Source organism: Rhipicephalus microplus, chromosome X, assembly GCF_043290135.1.
Source record: "Rhipicephalus microplus isolate Deutch F79 chromosome X, USDA_Rmic, whole genome shotgun sequence".
Lineage (NCBI taxonomy): Eukaryota > Metazoa > Arthropoda > Arachnida > Ixodida > Ixodidae > Rhipicephalus > Rhipicephalus microplus.
In genome coordinates this window covers 465,417,537-465,437,165 of record NC_134710.1, presented here as the reverse complement: position 1 = coordinate 465,437,165, position 19,629 = coordinate 465,417,537, and the positions used below count along the sequence as shown (strand labels likewise).

Here is a 19,629-nt window from a genome sequence, read left to right as displayed (position 1 = left end):
TCTGTCGGTATACAAGTATTTTGCAAGAATTCTAACGAGTTAAACAGTTACGCAGGTGAACACACATGCTTGATAAAGAAATGCTGAATCAGATTGAATCGCGGCAGTAGGCGTTGCAAAAAAACCGAAACAGCGTGAAAGACACGTATTAAGATGCAACAGCTCTAATAAAGCAGTTTTACCGAAGCGCAAGAACTGCTAGATCCCGCTGTCACTCTTCTCCCGTCTGCTGATATAGCTCAGTTGGGAGAGCGTTAAACTGAACATCTAAAGGTCCTTGGCTCGATCCCGGGTTTCAGCGTCCAAAGCAATTTTTTGTTAAATCTCTCGGTATACAAGTATTTTGCAATACTTCTAACGAGTGAAACGGTTACGCAGGTGAACACACATGCTTGATAAAGAAATGCTGATTCAGATTGCATCGCGGGAGTAGGCATTGCAAAAAAACCGGAACAGCGTGAAAGACATGTAGTAATGTGCAACAGCTCTAATAAAGCAGTTTTACCGATGCGCAAGAACTGCTAGATCCCGCTTTCACTCTTCTCCCGTCTGCTGAAATAGCTCAGTTGGGAGAGCGTTAATCTGAACATATAAAGGTCCTTGGCTCGATCCCGGGTATCATCGTCCAAAGCACGATTTGTTAAATCTGTCGGTATACAAGTATTTTGCAAGAATTCTAACGAGTTAAACAGTTACGCAGGTGAACACACATGCTTGATAAAGAAATGCTGAATCAGATTGAATCGCGGCAGTAGGCGTTGCAAAAAAACCGAAACAGCGTGAAAGACACGTATTAAGATGCAACAGCTCTAATAAAGCGATTTTACCCAAACGCAAAAACTGTTAAATCCCGCTGTCACTCTTCTCCCGTCTGCCGAAATAGCTCAGTTGGGAGAGCGTTAAACTCAACATCTAAAGGTCCTTGGCTCGATCCCGGGTTTCGTCGTCCAAAGCACGATTTGTTAAATCTGTCGGTATACAAGTATTTTGCAATAATTCTAACGAGTGAAATGGTTACGCAGGTGAACACACATGCTTGATAAAGGAATGCTGATTCAGATTGCATCGCGGAAGTAGGCATTGAAAAAGAACCAGAACAGCGTGAAAGACATGTAGTAATGTGCAACAGCCCTAATAAAGCAATTTTACCGAAACGCAAGAACTGTTAAATGCCGCTTTCACTCTTCTCCCGTATGCCGAAATAGCTCAGTTCAGAGAGAGTTAGACTGAAAATCTGAAGGTCCTTGGCTCGATCCCGGGTTTCGGCGTCCAGAGCATTTTTTTGTTAAATCTTTTGATACACATGTATTTTTCAATACTTCTAACGAGTGAAACGGTTACGCAGGTGAACACACATGCTTGATAAAGAAATGCTGACTCAGGTTGCATCGCGGGAGTAGGCATTGCAAAAGAACCAAAAAAGCGTGAAATACACGTAATAATGTGCAACAGCTCTAATAAAGTGGTTTTACCGAAACGCAAGAACTCTAAATTCCGCTGTCACTCTTCTCCCGTCTGCCGAAATAGCGCAGTTGGGAGAGCGTTAGACTGAAAATCTAAAGGTGCTTGGCTCGATCCCCGGTTTCAACGTCCAGAGCAATTTTTTGTTAAATCTCTCGGTATACAAGTATTTTGCAATACTTCTAACGAGTGAAACGGTTACGCAGGTGAACACACATGCTTGATAAGAAATGCTGATTCAGATTGCATCGCGGGAGTAGGCATTGCAAAAGAACCAGAACAGCGTGAAATACACGTAATAATGTGCAACAGCTCTAATAAAGCGATTTTACCAAAACGCAAGAACTCTTAAATCCCGCTGTCACTCTTCTCCCGTCTGCTGAAATAGCTCAGTTGGGAGAGCGTTAATCTGAATATATAAGGTCCTTGGCTCGATCCCGGGTATCATCGTCCAAAGCACGATTTGTTAAATCTGTCGGTATACAAGTATTTTGCAAGAATTCTAACGAGTTAAACAGTTACGCAGGTGAACACACATGCTTGATAAAGAAATGCTGAATCAGATTGAATCGCGGCAGTAGGCGTTGCAAAAAAACCGAAACAGCGTGAAAGACACGTATTAAGATGCAACAGCTCTAATAAAGCAGTTTTACCGAAGCGCAAGAACTGCTAGATCCCGCTGTCACTCTTCTCCCGTCTGCTGATATAGCTCAGTTGGGAGAGCGTTAAACTGAACATCTAAAGGTCCTTGGCTCGATCCCGGGTTTCAGCGTCCAAAGCAATTTTTTGTTAAATCTCTCGGTATACAAGTATTTTGCAATACTTCTAACGAGTGAAACGGTTACGCAGGTGAACACACATGCTTGATAAAGGAATGCTGATTCAGATTGCATCGCGACAGTAGGCGTTGCAAAAGACCCGGAACAGCGTGAAAGACATGTAGTAATGTGCAAAAGATCTAATAAAGCAGTTTTACCGAAGCGCAAGAACTGCTAGATCCCGCTGTCACTCTTCTCCCGTCTGCCGAAATAGCGCAGTTGGGAGAGCGTTAGACTGAAAATCTAAAGGTCCTTGGCTCGATCCCGGGTTTCTGCGTCCAAAGAAATTTTTTGGTAAATCTGTCGGTATACAAGTATTTTGCATCAATTCTGAGGAGTGAAACGGTTACGCAGGTGAACACACATGCTTGAAAAAGAAATGCTGATTCAGATTGCATCGCGGGAGTAGGCATTGCAAAAGAACCGGAACAGCGTGAAATACACGTAATAATGTGCGACAGCTCTAATAAAGCAGTTTTACCGAAGCGCAAAAACTGCTAGATCCCGCTTCACTCTTCTCCCGTCTGCTGAAATAGCTCAGTTGGGAGAGCGTTAATCTGAACATATAAGGTCCTTGGCTCGATCCCGGGTATCGTCGTCCAAAGCACGATTTGTTAAATCAGTCGGTATACAAGTATTTTGCAAGAATTCTAACGAGTTAAACAGTTACGCAGGTGAACACACATGCTTGATAAAGAAATGCTGAATCAGATTGAATCGCGGCAGTAGGCGTTGCAAAAAAACCGGAACAGCGTGAAAGACACGTATTAAGATGCAACAGCTCTAATAAAGCAGTTTTACCGAAGCGCAAGAACTGCTAGATCCCGCTGTCACTCTTCTCCCGTCTGCTGAAATAGCTCAGGTGGGAGAGCGTTAAACCGAACATATAAAGGTCCTTGGCTCGATCCCGGGTTTCAGCGTCCAAACCAATTTTTTGTTAAATCTATCGGTATACAAGTATTTTTCAATACTTCTAACGAGTGAAACGGTTACGCAGGTGAACACACATGCTTGATAAAGAAATGCTGACTCAGGTTGCATCGCGGGAGTAGGCATTGCAAAAGAACCAGAAAAGCGTGAAATACACGTAATAATGTGCAACAGCTCTAATAAAGCGGTTTTACCGAAACGCAAGAACTCTTAAATTCCGCTGTCACTCTTCTCCCGTCTGCCGAAATAGCGCAGTTGGGAGAGCGTTAGACTGAAAATCTAAAGGTCCTTGGCTCGATCCCCGGTTCCGGCGTCAAGAGCAATTTTTTGTTAAATCTCTCGGTATACAAGTATTTTGCAATACTTCTAACGAGTGAAATGGTTACGCAGGTGAACACACATGCTTGATAAAGAAATGCTGATTCAGATTGGATCGCGGGAGTAGGCATTGCAAAAGAACCAGAACAGCGTGAAATACACGTATTAATGTGCAACAGTTCTAATAAAGCGGTTTTACCGAAACGCAAGAACTCTTAAATCCCGCTGTCACTCTTCTCCCGTCTGCCGAAATAGCGCAGTTGGGAGAGCGTTAAACTGAACATCTAAAGGTCCTTGGCTCTATCCCGGGTTTCTGCTTCCAAAGAAATTTTTTGGTAAATCTGTCGGTATACAAGTATTTTGCATCAATTCTGAGGAGTGAAACGGTTACGCAGGTGAACACACATGCTTGAAAAAGAAATGCTGATTCAGATTGCATCGCGGGAGTAGGCATTGCAAAAGAACCGGAAAAGCGTGAAATACACGTAATAATGTGCGACAGCTCTAATAAAGCGGTTTTACCGGAACGCAAGAACTGCTAGATCCCGCTGTCACTCTTCTCCCGTCTGCTAAAATAGCTCAGTTGGGAGAGCGTTTAACTGAACATCTAAAGGTCCTTGGCTCGATCCCGGGTTTTTGCGTCTAAAGCACTTTTTTGTTAAATCTGTCGGTATACAAGTATTTTGCAAGAATTCTAACGAGTGAAACGGTTACGCAGGTGAACACACCTGCTTGATAAAGATATGCTGATTCAGATTGCATCGCGACAGTAGGCGTTGCAAAAGAACCGGAACAGCGTGAAAGACATGTAGTAATGTGCAACAGCTCTAATAAAGCAGTTTTACCGAAGCGCAAGAACTGCTAGATCCCGCTGTCACTCTTCTCCCGTCTGCTGAAATAGCTCTGTTGGGAGAGCGTTAATCTGAACATATAAAGGTCCTTGGCTCGATCCCGGGTTTAGTCGTCCAAAGCACGATTTGTTAAATCTGTCGGTATACAAGTATTTTGCAAGAATTCTGACGAGTTAAACAGTCACGCAGGTGAACACACATGCTTGATAAAAAATGCTGAATCAGATTGAATCGCGGCAGTAGGCGTTGCAAAAAAACCGGAACAGCGTGAAAGACATGTAGTAATGTGCAACAGCCCTAATAAAGCAGTTTTACCGAAACGCAAGAACTGTTAAATGCCGCTTTCACTCTTCTCCCGTATGCCGAAATAGCTCAGTTCAGAGAGAGTTAGACTGAAAATCTGAAGGTCCTTGGCTCGATCCCGGGTTTCGGCGTCCAGAGCATTTTTTTGTTAAATCTTTCGATATACAAGTATTTTTCAATACTTCTAACGAGTGAAACGGTTACGCAGGTGAACACACATGTTTGATAAAGAAATGCTGACTCAGATTGCATCGCGGGAGTAGGCATTGCAAAAGAACCGGAACAGCGTGAAATACACGTATTAATGTGCGACAGCTTTAATAAAGCGGTTTTACCGGAACGCAAGAACTCTTAAATCCTGCTGTCACTCTTCTCCCGTCTGCCGAAACAGCGCAGTTGGGAGAGCGTTAAACTGAACATCTAAAGGTCCTTGGCTCGATCCCGGGTTTCAGCGTCCAAAGCACTTTTTTGTTAAATCTCTCGGTATACAAGTATTTCGCAATAATTCTAACGAGTGAAACGGTTACGCAGGTGAACACACCTGCTTGATAAAGAAATGCTGATTCAGATTGGATCGCGACAGTAGGCGTTGCAAAAGAACCGGAACAGCGTGAAAGACATGTAGTAATCTGCAACAGCTCTAGTAAAGCAGTTTTACCGAAGCGCAAGAACTGCTAGATCCCGCTGTCACTCTTGGCCCGTCTCCTGAAATAGCTCAGTTGGGAGAGCATTAATCTGAACATATAAAGGTCCTTGGCTCGATCCCGGGTTTCGTCGTCCAAAGCACGATTTGTTAAATCTGTCGGTATACAAGTATTTTGCAATAATTCTAACGAGTGAAACGGTTACGCAGGTGAACACACATGCTTGATAAAGGAATGCTGATTCAGATTGCATCGCGGAAGTAGGCATTGAAAAAGAACCAGAACAGCGTGAAAGACATGTAGTAATGTGCAACAGCCCTAATAAAGCAATTTTACCGAAACGCAAGAACTGTTAAATGCCGCTTTCACTCTTCTCCCGTATGCCGAAATAGCTCAGTTCAGAGAGAGTTAGACTGAAAATCTGAAGGTCCTTGGCTCGATCCCGGGTTTCGGCGTCCAGAGCATTTTTTTGTTAAATCTTTTGATACACAAGTATTTTTCAATACTTCTAACGAGTGAAACGGTTACGCAGGTGAACACACATGCTTGATAAAGAAATGCTGACTCAGGTTGCATCACGGGAGTAGGCATTGCAAAAGAACCAGAACAGCATGAAATACACGTAATAATGTTCAACAGCTCTAATAAAGCGGTTTTACCGAAACGCAAGAACTCTAAATTCCGCTGTCACTCTTCTCCCGTCTGCCGAAATAGCGCAGTTGGGAGAGCGTTAGACTGAAAATCTAAAGGTCCTTGGCTCGATCCCCGGTTTCGGCGTCCAGAGCAATTTTTTGTTAAATCTCTCGGTATACAAGTATTTTGCAATACTTCTAACGAGTGAAACGGTTACGCAGGTGAACACACATGCTTGATAAAGAAATGCTGATTCAGATTGCATCGCGGGAGTAGGCATTGCAAAAGAACCAGAACAGCGTGAAAGACATGTAGTAATGTGCAAGAGCTCTAATAAAGCAGTTTTACCAAAGCGCAAGAACTGCTAGATCCCGCTGTCACTCTTCTCCCGTCTGCTGAAATAGCTCAGTTGGGAGAGCGTTAATCTGAACATATAAGGTCCTTGGCTCGATCCCGGGTTTCGTCGTCCAAAGCACGATTTGTTGAATCTGTCGGTATACAAGTATTTTGCAAGAATTCTAACGAGTGAAACAGTTACGCAGGTGAACATACATGCTTGATAAAGAAATGCTGAATCAGATTGAATTCCGGCAGTAGGCGTTGCAAAAAAACCGGAACAGCGTGAAAGACACGTATTAATATGCAACAGCTTTAATAAAGCAGTTTTACCGAGGCGCAAGTACTGCTGGATCCCGCTGTCACTCTTCTCCCGTCTGCTGAAATAGCTCAGTTTGGAGAGCGTTAATCTGAACATATAAAGGTCCTTGGCTCGATCCCGGGTTTAGTCGTCCAAAGCACGATTTGTTAAATCTGTCGGTATACAAGTATTTTGCAAGAATTCTAACGAGTTAAACAGTTACGCAGGTGAACACACATGCTTGATAAAAAATGCTGAATCAGATTGAATCGCGGCAGTAGGCGTTGCAAAAAAACCGGAACAGCGTGAAAGACATGTAGTAATGTGCAACAGCCCTAATAAAGCAGTTTTACCGAAACGCAAGAACTGTTAAATGCCCCTTTCACTCTTCTCCCGTCTGCCGAAATAGCGCAGTTGGGAGAGCGTTAGACTGAAGATCTAAAGGTCCTTGGCCCGATCCCGGGCTTCGGCGTCCAGAGCAATTTTTTGTTAAATCTCTCGGTATACAAGTATTTTGCAATACTTCTAACGAGTGAAACGGTTACGCAGGTGAACACACATGCTTGATAAAGAAATGCTGATTCAGATTGCATCGCGGGAGTAGGCATTGCAAAAAAACCGGAACAACGTGAAAGACATGTAGTAATGTGCAACAGCTCTAATAAAGCAGTTTTACCGAAGCGCAAGAACTGCGAGATCCCGCTGTCACTCTTCTCCCGTCTGCTGAAATAGCTCAGTAGGAGAGCGTTAAACTGAACATCTAAAGGTCCTTGGCTCGATCCCGGGTTTCAACGTCCAAAGCACTTTTTTGTTAAATCTGTCGGTATACAAGTATTTTGCAAGAATTCTAACGAGTGAAACGGTTACGCAGGTGAACACACCTGCTTGATAAAGAAATGCTGATTCGGATTGCATCGCGACAGTAGGCGTTGCAAAAGAACCGGAACAGCGTGAAAGACATGTAGTAATGTGCAACAGCTCTAATAAAGCAGTTTTACCGAAGCGCAAGAACTGCTAGATCCCGCTGTCAATCTTCTCCAGTCTGCTGAAATAGCTCAGTTGGGAGAGCGTTAATCTGAACATATAAAGGTTCTTGGCTCGATCTCGGGTTTCGTCGTCCAAAGCACGATTTGTTAAATTTGTCGGTATACAAGTATTTTGCAAGAATTCTAACGAGTTAAACAGTTACACAGGTGAACACACATGCTTGATATAGAAATGCTGAATCAGATTGAATCGCGACAGTTGGCGTTGCAAAAAAAACCGGAACAGCGTGAAAGACATGTATTAATATGCAACAGCTCTAATAAAGCAGTTTTTACCGAAGCGCAAGAACTGCTAGATCCCGCTGTCACTCTTCTCCCGTCTGCTGAAATCGCTCAGTTGGGAGAGCGTTAAACTGAACATCTAGAGGTCCTTGGCTCGATCCCGGGTTTCAGCGTCCAAAGCACTTTTTTGTTAAATCTGTCGGTATACAAGTATTTTGCAAGAATTCTAACGAGTGAAACGGTTACGCAGCTGAACACACCTGCTTGATAAAGAAATGTTGATTCAGATTGCATCGCGGCAGTAGGCGTTGCAAAAGAACCGGAACAGCGTGAAAGACATGTAGTAATGTGCAACAGCTCTAATAAAGCAGTTTTACCGAAGCGCAACAACTGCTAGATCCCGCTGTCACACTTCTCCCGTCTGCTGAAATAGCTCAGTTAGGAGAGCGTTAATCTGAACATAAAAAGAACCTTGGCTCGATCCCGGGTTTTGTCGTCCAAAGCACGATTTGTTAACTCTGTCGGTATACAAGTATTTTGCAAGAATTCTAACGAGTTAAACAGTTACGCAGGTGAACACACATGATTGATAAAGAAATGCTGATTCAGATTGCATCGCGGCAGTAGGCGTTGCAAAAGAACCGGAACAGCGTGAAAGACATGTAATAATGTGCAACAGCTCTAATAAAGCGATTTTACCCAAACGCAATAACTGTTAAATCCCGCTGTCACTCTTCTCCCGAATGCCGAAATAGCTCAGTTGGGAGAGCGTTAAACTGAACATCTAAAGGTCCTTGGCTCAATCCCGGGTTTCAGCGTCCAAAGCACTTTTTTGTTAAATCTGTCAGTATACAAGTATTTTGCAAGAATTCTAACGAGTGATACGGTTACGCAGGTGAACACACCTGCTTGATAAAGAAATGCTGATTCAGATTGCATCGCGGCAGTAGGCGTTGCAAAAGAACCGGAACAGCGTGAAAGACATGTAATAATGTGCAACAGCTCAAATAAAGCGATTTTACCCAAACGCAAGAACTGTTAAATCCCGCTATCACTCTTCTCCCATCTGCCGAAATAGCTCAGTTGGGAGAGCGTTAAACTGAACATCTAAAGGTCCTTGGCTCGATCCCGGGTTTCAGCGTCCAAAGCACTTTTTTGTTAAATCTGTCAGTATACAAGTATTTTGCAAGAATTCTAACGAGTGATACGGTTACGCAGGTGAACACACATGCTTGATAAAGAAATGCTGATTCAGATTGCATCGCGGCAGTAGGCGTTGCAAAAGAACCGGAACATCGTGAAAGACATGTAGTAATGTGTGACAGCTCTAATAAAGCGATTTTACCGAAACGCAAGAACTGTTAAATCCCGCTGTCACTCTTCTCCCGTCTGCCGAAATAGCTCAGTTGGGAGAGCGTTAAACTGAACATCTAAAGGTCCTTGGCTCGATCCCGGGTTTCAGCGTCCAAAACAATTTTTTTTAAATCTCTCGGTATACAAGTATTTCGCAATAATTCTAACGAGTGAAACGGTTACGCAGGTGAACACACCTGCTTGATAAAGAAATGCTGATTCAGATTGCATCGCGACAGTAGGCGTTGCAAAAATCCGGAACAGCGTGAAAGACATGTAGTAATGTGCAACATCTCTAATAAAGCATTTTTACCGAAGCGCAAGAACTGCTAGATCCCACTGTCACTCTTCTCCCGTCTGCTGAAATAGCTCAGTTGGGAGAGCGTTAATCTGAACACATAAAGGTCCTTGGCTCGATCCCGGGTTTCGTCGTCCAAAGCACGATTTGTTAAATCTGTCGGTATACAAGTACTTTGCAATAATTCTAACGAGTGAAACGGTTACGCAGGTGAACACACGTGCTTGATAAAGAAATGCTGATTCAGATTGCATCGCGGAAGTAGGCATTGCAAAAGAACCAGAACAGCGTGAAAGACATGTAGTAATGTGCAACAGCCCTAATAAAGCAGTTTTACCGAAACGCAAGAACTGTTAAATGCCGCTTTCACTCTTCTCCCGTATACCGAAATGGCTCAATTCAGAGAGAGTTAGACTGAAAATCGGAAGGTCCTTGGCTCGATCCCGGGTTTCGGCGTCCAGAGCATTTTTTTTGTTAAATCTTTTGATACACAAGTATTTTTCAATACTTCTAACGAGTGAAACGGTTACGCAGGTGAACACACATGCTTGATAAAGAAATGCTGACTGAGATTGCATCGCGGGAGTAGGCATTGCAAAAGAACCAGAACAGCGTGAAATACACGTAATAATGTGCAACAGCTCTAATAAAGCGGTTTTACCAAAACGCAAGAACTCTTAAATCCTGCTGTCACTCTTCTCCCGTCTGCCGAAATAGCGCAGTTGGGAGAGCGTTAGACTGGAAATCTAAAGGTCCTTGGTTCGATCCCCGGTTTCGGCGTCCAGAGCAATTTTTTGTTAAATCTCACGGTATACAAGTATTTTGCAATACTTCTAACGAGTGAAACGGTTACGCAGGTGAACACACATGCTTGATAAAGAAATGCTGATTCAGATTGCATCGCGGGAGTAGGCATTGCAAAAGAACCAGAACAGCGTGAAATACACGTAATAATGTGCAACAGCTCTAATAAAGCGGTTTTACCGAAACGCAAGAACTCTTAAATCCCGCTGTCACTCTTCTCCCGTCTGCCGAAATAGGGCAGTTGGGAGAGCGTTAAACTGAACATCTAAAGGTCCTTGGCTCGATCCCGGGTTTCTGCGTCCAAAGCAATTTTTTGGTAAATCTGTCGGTATACAAGTATTTTGCATCAATTCTGAGGAGTGAAACGGTTACGCAGGTGAACACACATGCTTGTGAAAGAAATGCTGATTCAGATTGCATCGCGGGAGTAGGCATTGCAAAAGAACCGGAACAGCGTGAAATACACGTAATAATGTGCGACAGCTCTAATAAAGCGGTTTTACCGGAACGCAAGAACTCTTAAATCCTGCTGTCACTCTTCTCCCGTCTGCCGAAATAGCGCAGTTGGGAGAGCGTTAAACTGAACATCTAAAGGTCCTTGGCTCAATCCCGGGTTTCAGCGTCCAAAGCACTTTTTTATATCTCTCGGTATACAAGTATTTGGCAATAATTCTAACGAGTGAAACGGTTAGGCAGGTGAACACACCTGCTTGATAAAGAAATGCTGATTCAGATTGCATCGCGACAGTAGGCGTTGCAAAAGAACCGGAACAGCGTGAAAGACATGTAGTAATGTGCAACAGCTCTAATAAAGCAGATTTTACCGAAGCGCAAGAACTGTTAGATCCCGCTGTCACTCTTCTCCCGTCTGATGAAATAGCTCAGTTGGGAGAGCGTTAATCTGAACATATAAAGTCCTTGGCTCGATCCCGGGTTTCAGCGTCCAAAGCACTTTTTTGTTAAATCTGTCGGTATACAAGTATTTTGCAAGAATTCTAACGAGTGAAACGGTTACGCAGGTGAATACACCTGCTTGATAAAGGAATGCTGATTCAGATTGCATCGCGACAGTAGGCGTTGCGAAAGAACCGCAACAGCGTGAAAGACATGTAGTAATGTGCAACAGATCTAATAAAGCAGTTTTACCGAAGCGCAAGAACTGCTAGATCCCGCTGTCACTCTTCTCCCGTCTGCTGAAATAGCTCAGTTGGGCGAGCGTTAAACTGAACATCTAAAGGTTAAAGGTCCTTGGCTCGATCCCGGGTTTCAGCGTCCAAAGCACTTTTTTGTTAAATCTGTCGGTATACAAGTATTTTGCAAGAATTCTAACGAGTGAAACGGTTACGCAGCTGAACACACCTGCTTGATAAAGAAATTTTGATTCAGATTGCATCGCGACAGTAGGCGTTGCAAAAGAACCGGAACTTCGTGAAAGACATGTAGTAATGTGCAACAGCTCTAATAAAGCAGTTTTACCGAAGCGCAAGAACTGCTAGATCCCGCTGTCACACTTCTCCCGTCTGCTGAAATAGCTCAGTTAGGAGAGCGTTAATCTGAACATATAAAGAACCTTGGCTCGATCCCGGGTTTTGTCGTCCAAAGCACGATTTGCTAACTCTGTCGGTATACAAGTATTTTGCAAGAATTCTAACGAGTTAAACAGTTACGCAGGTGAACACACATGATTGATAAAGAAATGCTGATTCAGATTGCATGGGGGCAGTAGGCGTTCCAAAAGAACCGGAACCGCGTGAAAGACATGTAGTAATGTGCAACAGCCCTAATAAAGCAGTTTTACCGAAACGCAAGAACTGTTAAATGCCGCCTTCACTCTTCACCCGTATGCCAAAATAGCTCAGTTCGGAGAGCGTTAGACTGAAAATCTAAAGGTCCTTGGCTCGATCCCGGGTTTCGGCGTCCAGAGCACTTTTTTTTAAATCTCTCGGTATACAAGTATTTTGCAATACTTCTAACGAGTGAAACGGTTACGCAGGTGAACACACATGCTTGATAAAGAAATGCTGATTCAGATTGCATCGCGACAGTAGGCGTTGCAAAAATCCGGAACAGCGTGAAAGACATGTAGTAATGTGCAACAGCTCTAATAAAGCATTTTTACCGAAGCGCAAGAACTGCTAGATCCCGCTGTCACTCTTCTCCCGTCTGCTGAAATAGCTCAGTTGGGAGAGCGTTAATCTGAACATATAAAGGTCCTTGGCTCGATCCCGGGTTTCGTCGTCCAAAGCACGATTTGTTAAATCTGTCGGTATACAAGTATTTTGCAATAATTCTAACGAGTGAAACGGTTACGCAGGTGAACACACATGCTTGATAAAGAAATGCTGATTCAGATTGCATCGCGGGAGTAGGCATTGCAAAAGAATCAGAACAGCGTGAAGGACATGTAGTAATGTGCAACAGCCCTAAAAAAGCAGTTTTACCGAAACGCAAGAACTGTTAAATGCCGCTTTCACTCTTCTGCCGTATACCGAAATGGCTCAATTCAGAGATAGTTAGACTGAAAATCGGAAGGTCCTTGGCTCGATCCCGGGTTTCGGCGTCCAGAGCATTTTTTTTTGTTAAATCTTTTGATACACAAGTATTTTTCAATACTTCTAATGAGTGAAACGGTTACGCAGGTGAACACACATGCTTGATAAAGAAATGCTGACTCAGATTGCATCACGGGAGTAGGCATTGCAAAAGAACCAGAACAGCGTGAAATACACGTATTAATGTGCAACAGCTCTAATAAAGCGGTTTTACTGAAACGCAAGAACTCTTAAATCCCGCTGTCACTCTTCTCCCATCTGCCGAAATAGCGTAGTTGGGAGAGCGTTAGACTGAAAATCTAAAGGTCCTTGGCTCGATCCCCGGTTTCGGCGTCCAGAGCAATTTTTTGTTAAATCTCACGGTATACAAGTATTTTGCAAGAATTCTAGCGAGTTAAACAGTTACGCAGGTGAACAGACATGCTTGATCAAGAAATGCTGAATTAGATTGAATCGCGGCAGTAGGCGTTGCAAAAAAACTGGAACAGCGTGAAAGACACGTATTAATATGCAACAGCTCTAATAAAGCGGTTTTACCGAAGCGCAAGAACTGCTAGATCCCGCTGTCACTCTTCTCCCGTCTGCTGAAATAGCTCAGTTGGGAGAGCATAATCTGAACATATAAAGAACCTTGGCTCGATCCCGGGTTTCGTCGTCCAAAGCACGATTTGTTAACTCTGTCGGTATACAAGTATTTTGCAAGAATTCTAACGAGTTAAACAGTTACGCAGGTGAACACACATGATTGATAAAGAAATGCTGATTCAGATTGCATGGCAGCAGTGGGCGTTCCAAAAGAACCGGAACCGCGTGAAAGACATGTAGTAATGTGCAACAGCCCTAATAAAGCAGTTTTACCGAAACGCAAGAACTGTTAAATGCCGCCTTCACTCTTCTCCCGTTTGCCAAAATAGCTCAGTTCGGAGAGCGTTAGACTGAAAATCTAAAGGTCCTTGGCTCGATCCCGGGTTTCGGCGTCCAGAGCACTTTTTTTTAAATCTCTCAGTATACAAGTATTTTGCAATACTTCTAACGAGTGAAACGGTTACGCAGGTGACCACACATGCTTGATAAAGAAATGCTGATTCAGATTGCATCGCGGCAGTAGGCGTTGCAAAAGAACCGGAACAGCGTGAAAGACATGTAATAATGTGCAACAGCTCTAATAAAGCGATTTTACCCAAACGCAAGAACTGTTAAGTCCCGCTGTCACTCTTCTCCTGTCTGCCAAAATAGCTCAGTTGGGAGAGCGTTAAACTGAACATCTAAAGGTCCTTGGCTCGATCTCGGGTTTCAGCGTCCAAAACACTTTTTTTAAATCTCTCGGTATACAAGTATTTCGCAATAATTCTAACGAGTTAAACGGTTACGCAGGTGAACACACCTGTTTGATAAAGAAATGCTGATTCAGATAGCATCGCGAAAGTAGGCGTTGCGAAAATCCGGAACAGCGTGAAAGACATGTAGTAATGTGCAACAGCTCTAATAAAGCAGTTTTACCGAAGCGCAAGAACTGCTAGATCCCGCTGTCACTCTTCTCCCGTCTGATGAAATTGCTCAGTTGGGAGAGCGTTAAACTGAACATCTAAAGGTCCTTGGCTCGATCCCGGGTTTCAGCGTCCAAAGCACTCTTTTGTTAAATCTGTCGGTATACAAGTATTTTGCAAGAATTCTAACGAGTGAAACGATTACGCAGGTGAACACACATGCTTGATAAAAAAATGCTGAATCAGATTGAATCGCGGCAGTAGGCGTTGCAAAAAAACCGGAACAGCGTGAAAGCCTTGTATTAATATGCAACAGCTCTAATAAAGCGGTTTTACCGAAACGCAAGAACTGTTAAATCCCGCAGTCACTTTTCTCCCGTCTGCCGAAATAGCTGAGTTGGGAGAGCGTTAAACTGAACATTTGAAGGTCCTTGGCTCTATCCTGGGTTTCAGGGTCCAAAGCACTTTTTTTTAAATCTCTCGGTATACAAGTATTTCGCAAAAATTCTAACGAGTGAAACGGTTACGCAGGTGAACACACCTGCTAGATAAAGAAATGCTGATTCAGATTGCATCGCGACAGTAGGCGTTGCAAAAGAACCGGAACAGCGTGAAAGACATGTAGTAATGTGCAACAGCCCTAATAAAGCAGTTTTACCGAAGCGCAAGAACTGCTAGATCCCGATGTCACTCTTCTCCCGTCTCCTGAAATGGCTCAGTTGGGAGAGCGTTATTGTGAACAAATAAAGGTCCTTGGCTCGATCCCGGGTTTCGTCGTTCAAAGCACGATTTTTTAAATCTGTCGGTATACAAATATTTTGCAATAATTTTAACGAGTGAAATGGTTACGCAGGTGAACACATATGCTTGCTAAAGAAATGCTGATTCAGATTGCATCGCGGAAGTAGGCATTGCAAAAGAACCAGAACAGCATGAAAGACATGTAGTAATGTGCAACAGCCCTAATAAAGCAGTTTTACCGAAACGCAAGAACTGTTAAATGCCGCTTTCACTCTTCTCCCGTATGCCGAAATAGCTCAGTTCAGAGAGAGCTAGACTGAAAATCTGAAGGTCCTTGGCTCGATCCCGGGTTTCGGCGTCCAGAGCATTTTTTTTGTTAAATCTTTTGATACACAAGTATTTTTCAATACTTCTAACGAGTGAAACGGTTACGCCGGTGAACACACATGCTTGATAAAGAAATGCTGACTCAGATTGAATCGTGGGAGTAGGCATTGCAAAAGAACCAGAACAGCGTGAAATACACGTAATAATGTGCAACAGCTCTAATAAAGCGGTTTTACCGAAACGCAAGAACTCTTAAATCCTGCTGTCACTCTTCTCCCGTCTGCCAAAATAGCGCAGTTGGGAGAGCGTTAAACTGAAAATCTAAAGGTCCTTGGCTCGATCCCGGGTTTCGGCGTCCAGAGCACTTTTTTTTAAATCTCTCGGTATACAAGTATTTTGCAATACTTCTAACGAGTGAAACGGTTACGCAGGTGAACACACATGCTTGATAAAGAAATGCTGATTCAGATTGCATCGCGGCAGTAGGCGTTGCAAAAGAACCGGAACAGCGTGAAAGACATGTAATAATGTGCAACAGCTCTAATAAAGCGATTTTACCCAAACGCAAGAACTGTTAAATCCCGCTGTGTTTCTTCTCCCGTCTGCCGAAATAGCTCAGTTGGGAGAGCGTTAAACTGAACATCTAAAGGTCCTTGGCTCGATCCCGGGTTTCAGCGTCCAAAACACTTGTTTTAAATCTCTCGGTATACAAGTATTTCGCAATAATTCTAACGAGTGAAACGGTTACGCAGGTGAACACACCTGCTTGATAAAGAAATGCTGATTCAGATTGCATCGCGACAGTAGGCGTTGCAAAAATCCAGAACAGCGTGAAAGACATGTACTAATGTGCAACAGCTCTAATAAAGCATTTTTACCGAAGCGCAAGAACTGCTAGATCCCGCTGTCACTCTTCTCCCGTCTGCTGAAATAGCTCAGTTGGGAGAGCGTTATTGTGAACAAATAAAGGTCCTTGGCTCGATCCCGGGTTTCGTCGTTCAAAGCACGATTTGTTAAATCTGTCGGTATACAAATATTTTGCAATAATTCTAACGAGTGAAATGGTTACGCAGGTGAACACATATGCTTGATAAAGAAATGCTGATTTAGATTGCATCGCGGAAGTAGGCATTGCAAAAGAACCAGAACAGAATGAAAGACATGTAGTAATGTGCAACAGCCCTAATAAAGCAGTTTTACCGAAACGCAAGAACTGTTAAATGCCGCTTTCACTCTTCTCCCGTATGCCGAAATAGCTCAGTTCAGAGAGAGCTAGACTGAAAATCTGAAGGTCCTTGGCTCGATCCCGGGTTTCGGCGTCCAGAGCATTTTTTTGTTAAATCTTTTGATACACAAGTATTTTTCAATACTTCTAACGAGTGAAACGGTTACGCAGGTGAACACACATTCTTGATAAAGAAATGCTGACTCAGATTGAATCGTGGGAGTAGGCATTGCAAAAGAACCAGAACAGCGTGAAATACACGTAATAATGTGCAACAGCTCTAATAAAGCGGTTTTACCGAAACGCAAGAACTCTTGAATCCCGCTGTCACTCTTCTCCCGTCTGCCGAAATAGTGCAGTTGGGAGAGCGTTAAACTGGAAATCTTAAGGTCCTTGGCTCGATCCCGGGTTTCGGCGTCCAGAGCACTTTTTTTAAATCTCTCGGTATACAAGTATTTTGCAATACTTCTAACGAGTGAAACGGTTACGCAGGTGAACACACGTGCTTGATAAAGAAATGCTGATTCAGATTGCATCGTGACAGTAGGCGTTGCAAAAGAACCGGAACAGCGTGAAAGACATGTAGTATTGTGCAACAGCTCTAATAAAGCAGGTTTAGCGAAGCGCAAGAACTGCTAGATCCCAATGTCACTCTTCTCCCGTCTGCTGAAATAGCTCTGTTGGGAGAGCGTTAATCTGAACATATAAAGGTCCTTGGCTCGATCCCGGGTTTCGTCGTCCAAAGCACGATTTGTTAAATCTGTCGGTATACAAGTATTTTGCAAGAATTCTAACAAGTTAAACAGTTACGCAGGTGAACACACATGCTTGATAAAAAATGCTGAATCAGATTGAATCGCGGCAGTAGGCGTTGCAAAAAAACCGGAACAGCGTGAAAGACATGTATTAATATGCAACAGCTCTAATAAAGCGGTTTTACCGAAACGCAAGAACTGTTAAATCCCGCTGTCACTTTTCTCCCGTCTGCCGAAATAGCTCAGTTGGGAGAGCGTTAAACTGAACATCTGAAGGTCCTTGGCTCGATCCTGGGTTTCAGCGTCCAAAGCACTTTTTTTTAAATCTCTCGGTATACAAGTATTTCGCAATAATTCTAACGAGTGAAACGGTTACGCAGGTGAACACACCTGCTAGATAAAGAAATGCTGATTCAGATTGAATCGCGGCAGTAGGCGTCGCAAAAAAACCGGAACAGCGTGAAAGCCTTGTATTAATATGCAACAGCTCTAATAAAGCGGTTTTACCGAAACGCAAGAACTGTTAAATCCCGCAGTCACTTTTCTCCCGTCTGCCGAAATAGCTGAGTTGGGAGAGCGTTAAACTGAACATCTGAAGGTCCTTGGCTCGATCCTGGGTTTCAGCGTCCAAAGCACTTTTTTTTTAAATCTCTCGGTATACAAGTATTTCGCAATAATTCTAACGAGTGAAACGGTTACGCAGGTGAACACACCTGCTAGATAAAGAAATGCTGATTCAGATTGCATCGCGACAGTAGGCGTTGCAACAGAACCGGAACAGCGTGAAAGACATGTAGTAATGTGCAACAGCTCTAATAAAGCAGTTTTACCGAAGCGCAAGAACTGCTAGATCCCGATGTCACTCTTCTCCCGTCTCCTGAAATGGCTCAGTTGGGAGAGCGTTATTGTGAACAAATAAAGGTCCTTGGCTCGATCCCGGGTTTCGTCGTTCAAAGCACGATTTGTTAAATCTGTCGGTATACAAATATTTTGCAATAATTCTAACGAGTGAAATGGTTACGCAGGTGAACACATATGCTTGCTAAAGAAATGCTGATTCAGAATGCATCGCGGAAGTAGGCATTGCAAAAGAACCAGAACAGCATGAAAGACATGTAGTAATGTGCAACAGCTCTAATAAAGCGGTTTTACCGAAACGCAAGAACTGTTAAATCCCGCAGTCACTTTTCTCCCGTCTGCCGAAATAGCTGAGTTGGGAGAGCGTTAAACTGAACATCTGAAGGTCCTTGGCTCGATCCTGGGTTTCAGCGTCCAAAGCACTTTTTTTTTAAATCTCTCGGTATACAAGTATTTCGCAATAATTCTAACGAGTGAAACGGTTACGCAGGTGAACACACCTGCTAGATAAAGAAATGCTGATTCAGATTGCATCGCGACAGTAGGCGTTGCAAAAGAACCGGAACAGCGTGAAAGACATGTAGTAATGTGCAACAGCTCTAATAAAGCAGTTTTACCGAAGCGCAAGAACTGCTAGATCCCGATGTCACTCTTCTCCCGTCTCCTGAAATGGCTCAGTTGGGAGAGCGTTATTGTGAACAAATAAAGGTCCTTGGCTCGATCCCGGGTTTCGTCGTTCAAAGCACGATTTGTTAAATCTGTCGGTATACAAATATTTTGCAATAATTCTAACGAGTGAAATGGTTACGCAGGTGAACACATATGCTTGATAAAGAAATGCTGATTCAGATTGCATCGCGGAAGTAGGCATTGCAAAAGAACCAGAACAGAATGAAAGACATGTAGTAATGTGCAACAGCCCTAATAAAGCAGTTTTACCGAAACGCAAGAACTGTTAAATGCCGCTTTCACTCTTCTCCCGTATGCCGAAATAGCTCAGTTCAGAGAGAGCTAGACTGAAAATCTGAAGGTCCTTGGCTCGATCCCGGGTTTCGGCGTCCAGAGCATTTTTTTGTTAAATCTTTTGATACACAAGTATTTTTCAATACTTCTAACGAGTGAAACGGTTACGCAGGTGAACACACATTCTTGATAAAGAAATGCTGACTCAGATTGAATCGTGGGAGTAGGCATTGCAAAAGAACCAGAACAGCGTGAAATACACGTAATAATGTGCAACAGCTCTAATAAAGCAGTTTTACCGAAACGCAAGAACTCTTGAATCCCGCTGTCACTCTTCTCCCGTCTGCCGAAATAGTGCAGTTGGGAGAGCGTTAAACTGAACATCTAAAGGTCCTTGGCTCGA

General features: G+C 43.4%; 14 non-coding genes across 14 annotated transcripts; all 14 read left to right on the top strand.

Moving 5' to 3' along the window:
• Positions 1-228: 228 nt before the first annotated feature.
• TRNAF-GAA (transfer RNA phenylalanine (anticodon GAA)) lies at positions 229-301 on the top strand. The gene has a single exon. It is a non-coding gene; the product is annotated as a tRNA-Phe (tRNA).
• Positions 302-2,160: 1,859 nt separating this feature from the next.
• Positions 2,161-2,233, top strand: TRNAF-GAA (transfer RNA phenylalanine (anticodon GAA)). Its single transcript has one exon. It is a non-coding gene; the product is annotated as a tRNA-Phe (tRNA).
• A 250-nt stretch (positions 2,234-2,483) lies between these two features.
• On the top strand, positions 2,484-2,556 carry TRNAF-GAA (transfer RNA phenylalanine (anticodon GAA)). Its single transcript has one exon. It is a non-coding gene; the product is annotated as a tRNA-Phe (tRNA).
• An 893-nt stretch (positions 2,557-3,449) lies between these two features.
• TRNAF-GAA (transfer RNA phenylalanine (anticodon GAA)) lies at positions 3,450-3,522 on the top strand. The gene has a single exon. It is a non-coding gene; the product is annotated as a tRNA-Phe (tRNA).
• Positions 3,523-6,029: 2,507 nt separating this feature from the next.
• TRNAF-GAA (transfer RNA phenylalanine (anticodon GAA)) lies at positions 6,030-6,102 on the top strand. Its single transcript has one exon. It is a non-coding gene; the product is annotated as a tRNA-Phe (tRNA).
• Positions 6,103-8,608: 2,506 nt separating this feature from the next.
• On the top strand, positions 8,609-8,681 carry TRNAF-GAA (transfer RNA phenylalanine (anticodon GAA)). The gene has a single exon. It is a non-coding gene; the product is annotated as a tRNA-Phe (tRNA).
• Positions 8,682-8,931: 250 nt separating this feature from the next.
• Positions 8,932-9,004, top strand: TRNAF-GAA (transfer RNA phenylalanine (anticodon GAA)). Its single transcript has one exon. It is a non-coding gene; the product is annotated as a tRNA-Phe (tRNA).
• A 250-nt stretch (positions 9,005-9,254) lies between these two features.
• On the top strand, positions 9,255-9,327 carry TRNAF-GAA (transfer RNA phenylalanine (anticodon GAA)). Its single transcript has one exon. It is a non-coding gene; the product is annotated as a tRNA-Phe (tRNA).
• An 894-nt stretch (positions 9,328-10,221) lies between these two features.
• Positions 10,222-10,294, top strand: TRNAS-GGA (transfer RNA serine (anticodon GGA)). Its single transcript has one exon. It is a non-coding gene; the product is annotated as a tRNA-Ser (tRNA).
• A 1,868-nt stretch (positions 10,295-12,162) lies between these two features.
• Positions 12,163-12,235, top strand: TRNAF-GAA (transfer RNA phenylalanine (anticodon GAA)). Its single transcript has one exon. It is a non-coding gene; the product is annotated as a tRNA-Phe (tRNA).
• Positions 12,236-13,130: 895 nt separating this feature from the next.
• TRNAF-GAA (transfer RNA phenylalanine (anticodon GAA)) lies at positions 13,131-13,203 on the top strand. Its single transcript has one exon. It is a non-coding gene; the product is annotated as a tRNA-Phe (tRNA).
• A 571-nt stretch (positions 13,204-13,774) lies between these two features.
• On the top strand, positions 13,775-13,847 carry TRNAF-GAA (transfer RNA phenylalanine (anticodon GAA)). The gene has a single exon. It is a non-coding gene; the product is annotated as a tRNA-Phe (tRNA).
• A 1,860-nt stretch (positions 13,848-15,707) lies between these two features.
• On the top strand, positions 15,708-15,780 carry TRNAF-GAA (transfer RNA phenylalanine (anticodon GAA)). Its single transcript has one exon. It is a non-coding gene; the product is annotated as a tRNA-Phe (tRNA).
• Positions 15,781-16,029: 249 nt separating this feature from the next.
• On the top strand, positions 16,030-16,102 carry TRNAF-GAA (transfer RNA phenylalanine (anticodon GAA)). Its single transcript has one exon. It is a non-coding gene; the product is annotated as a tRNA-Phe (tRNA).
• The last annotated feature ends 3,527 nt before the right edge of the window (positions 16,103-19,629 follow it).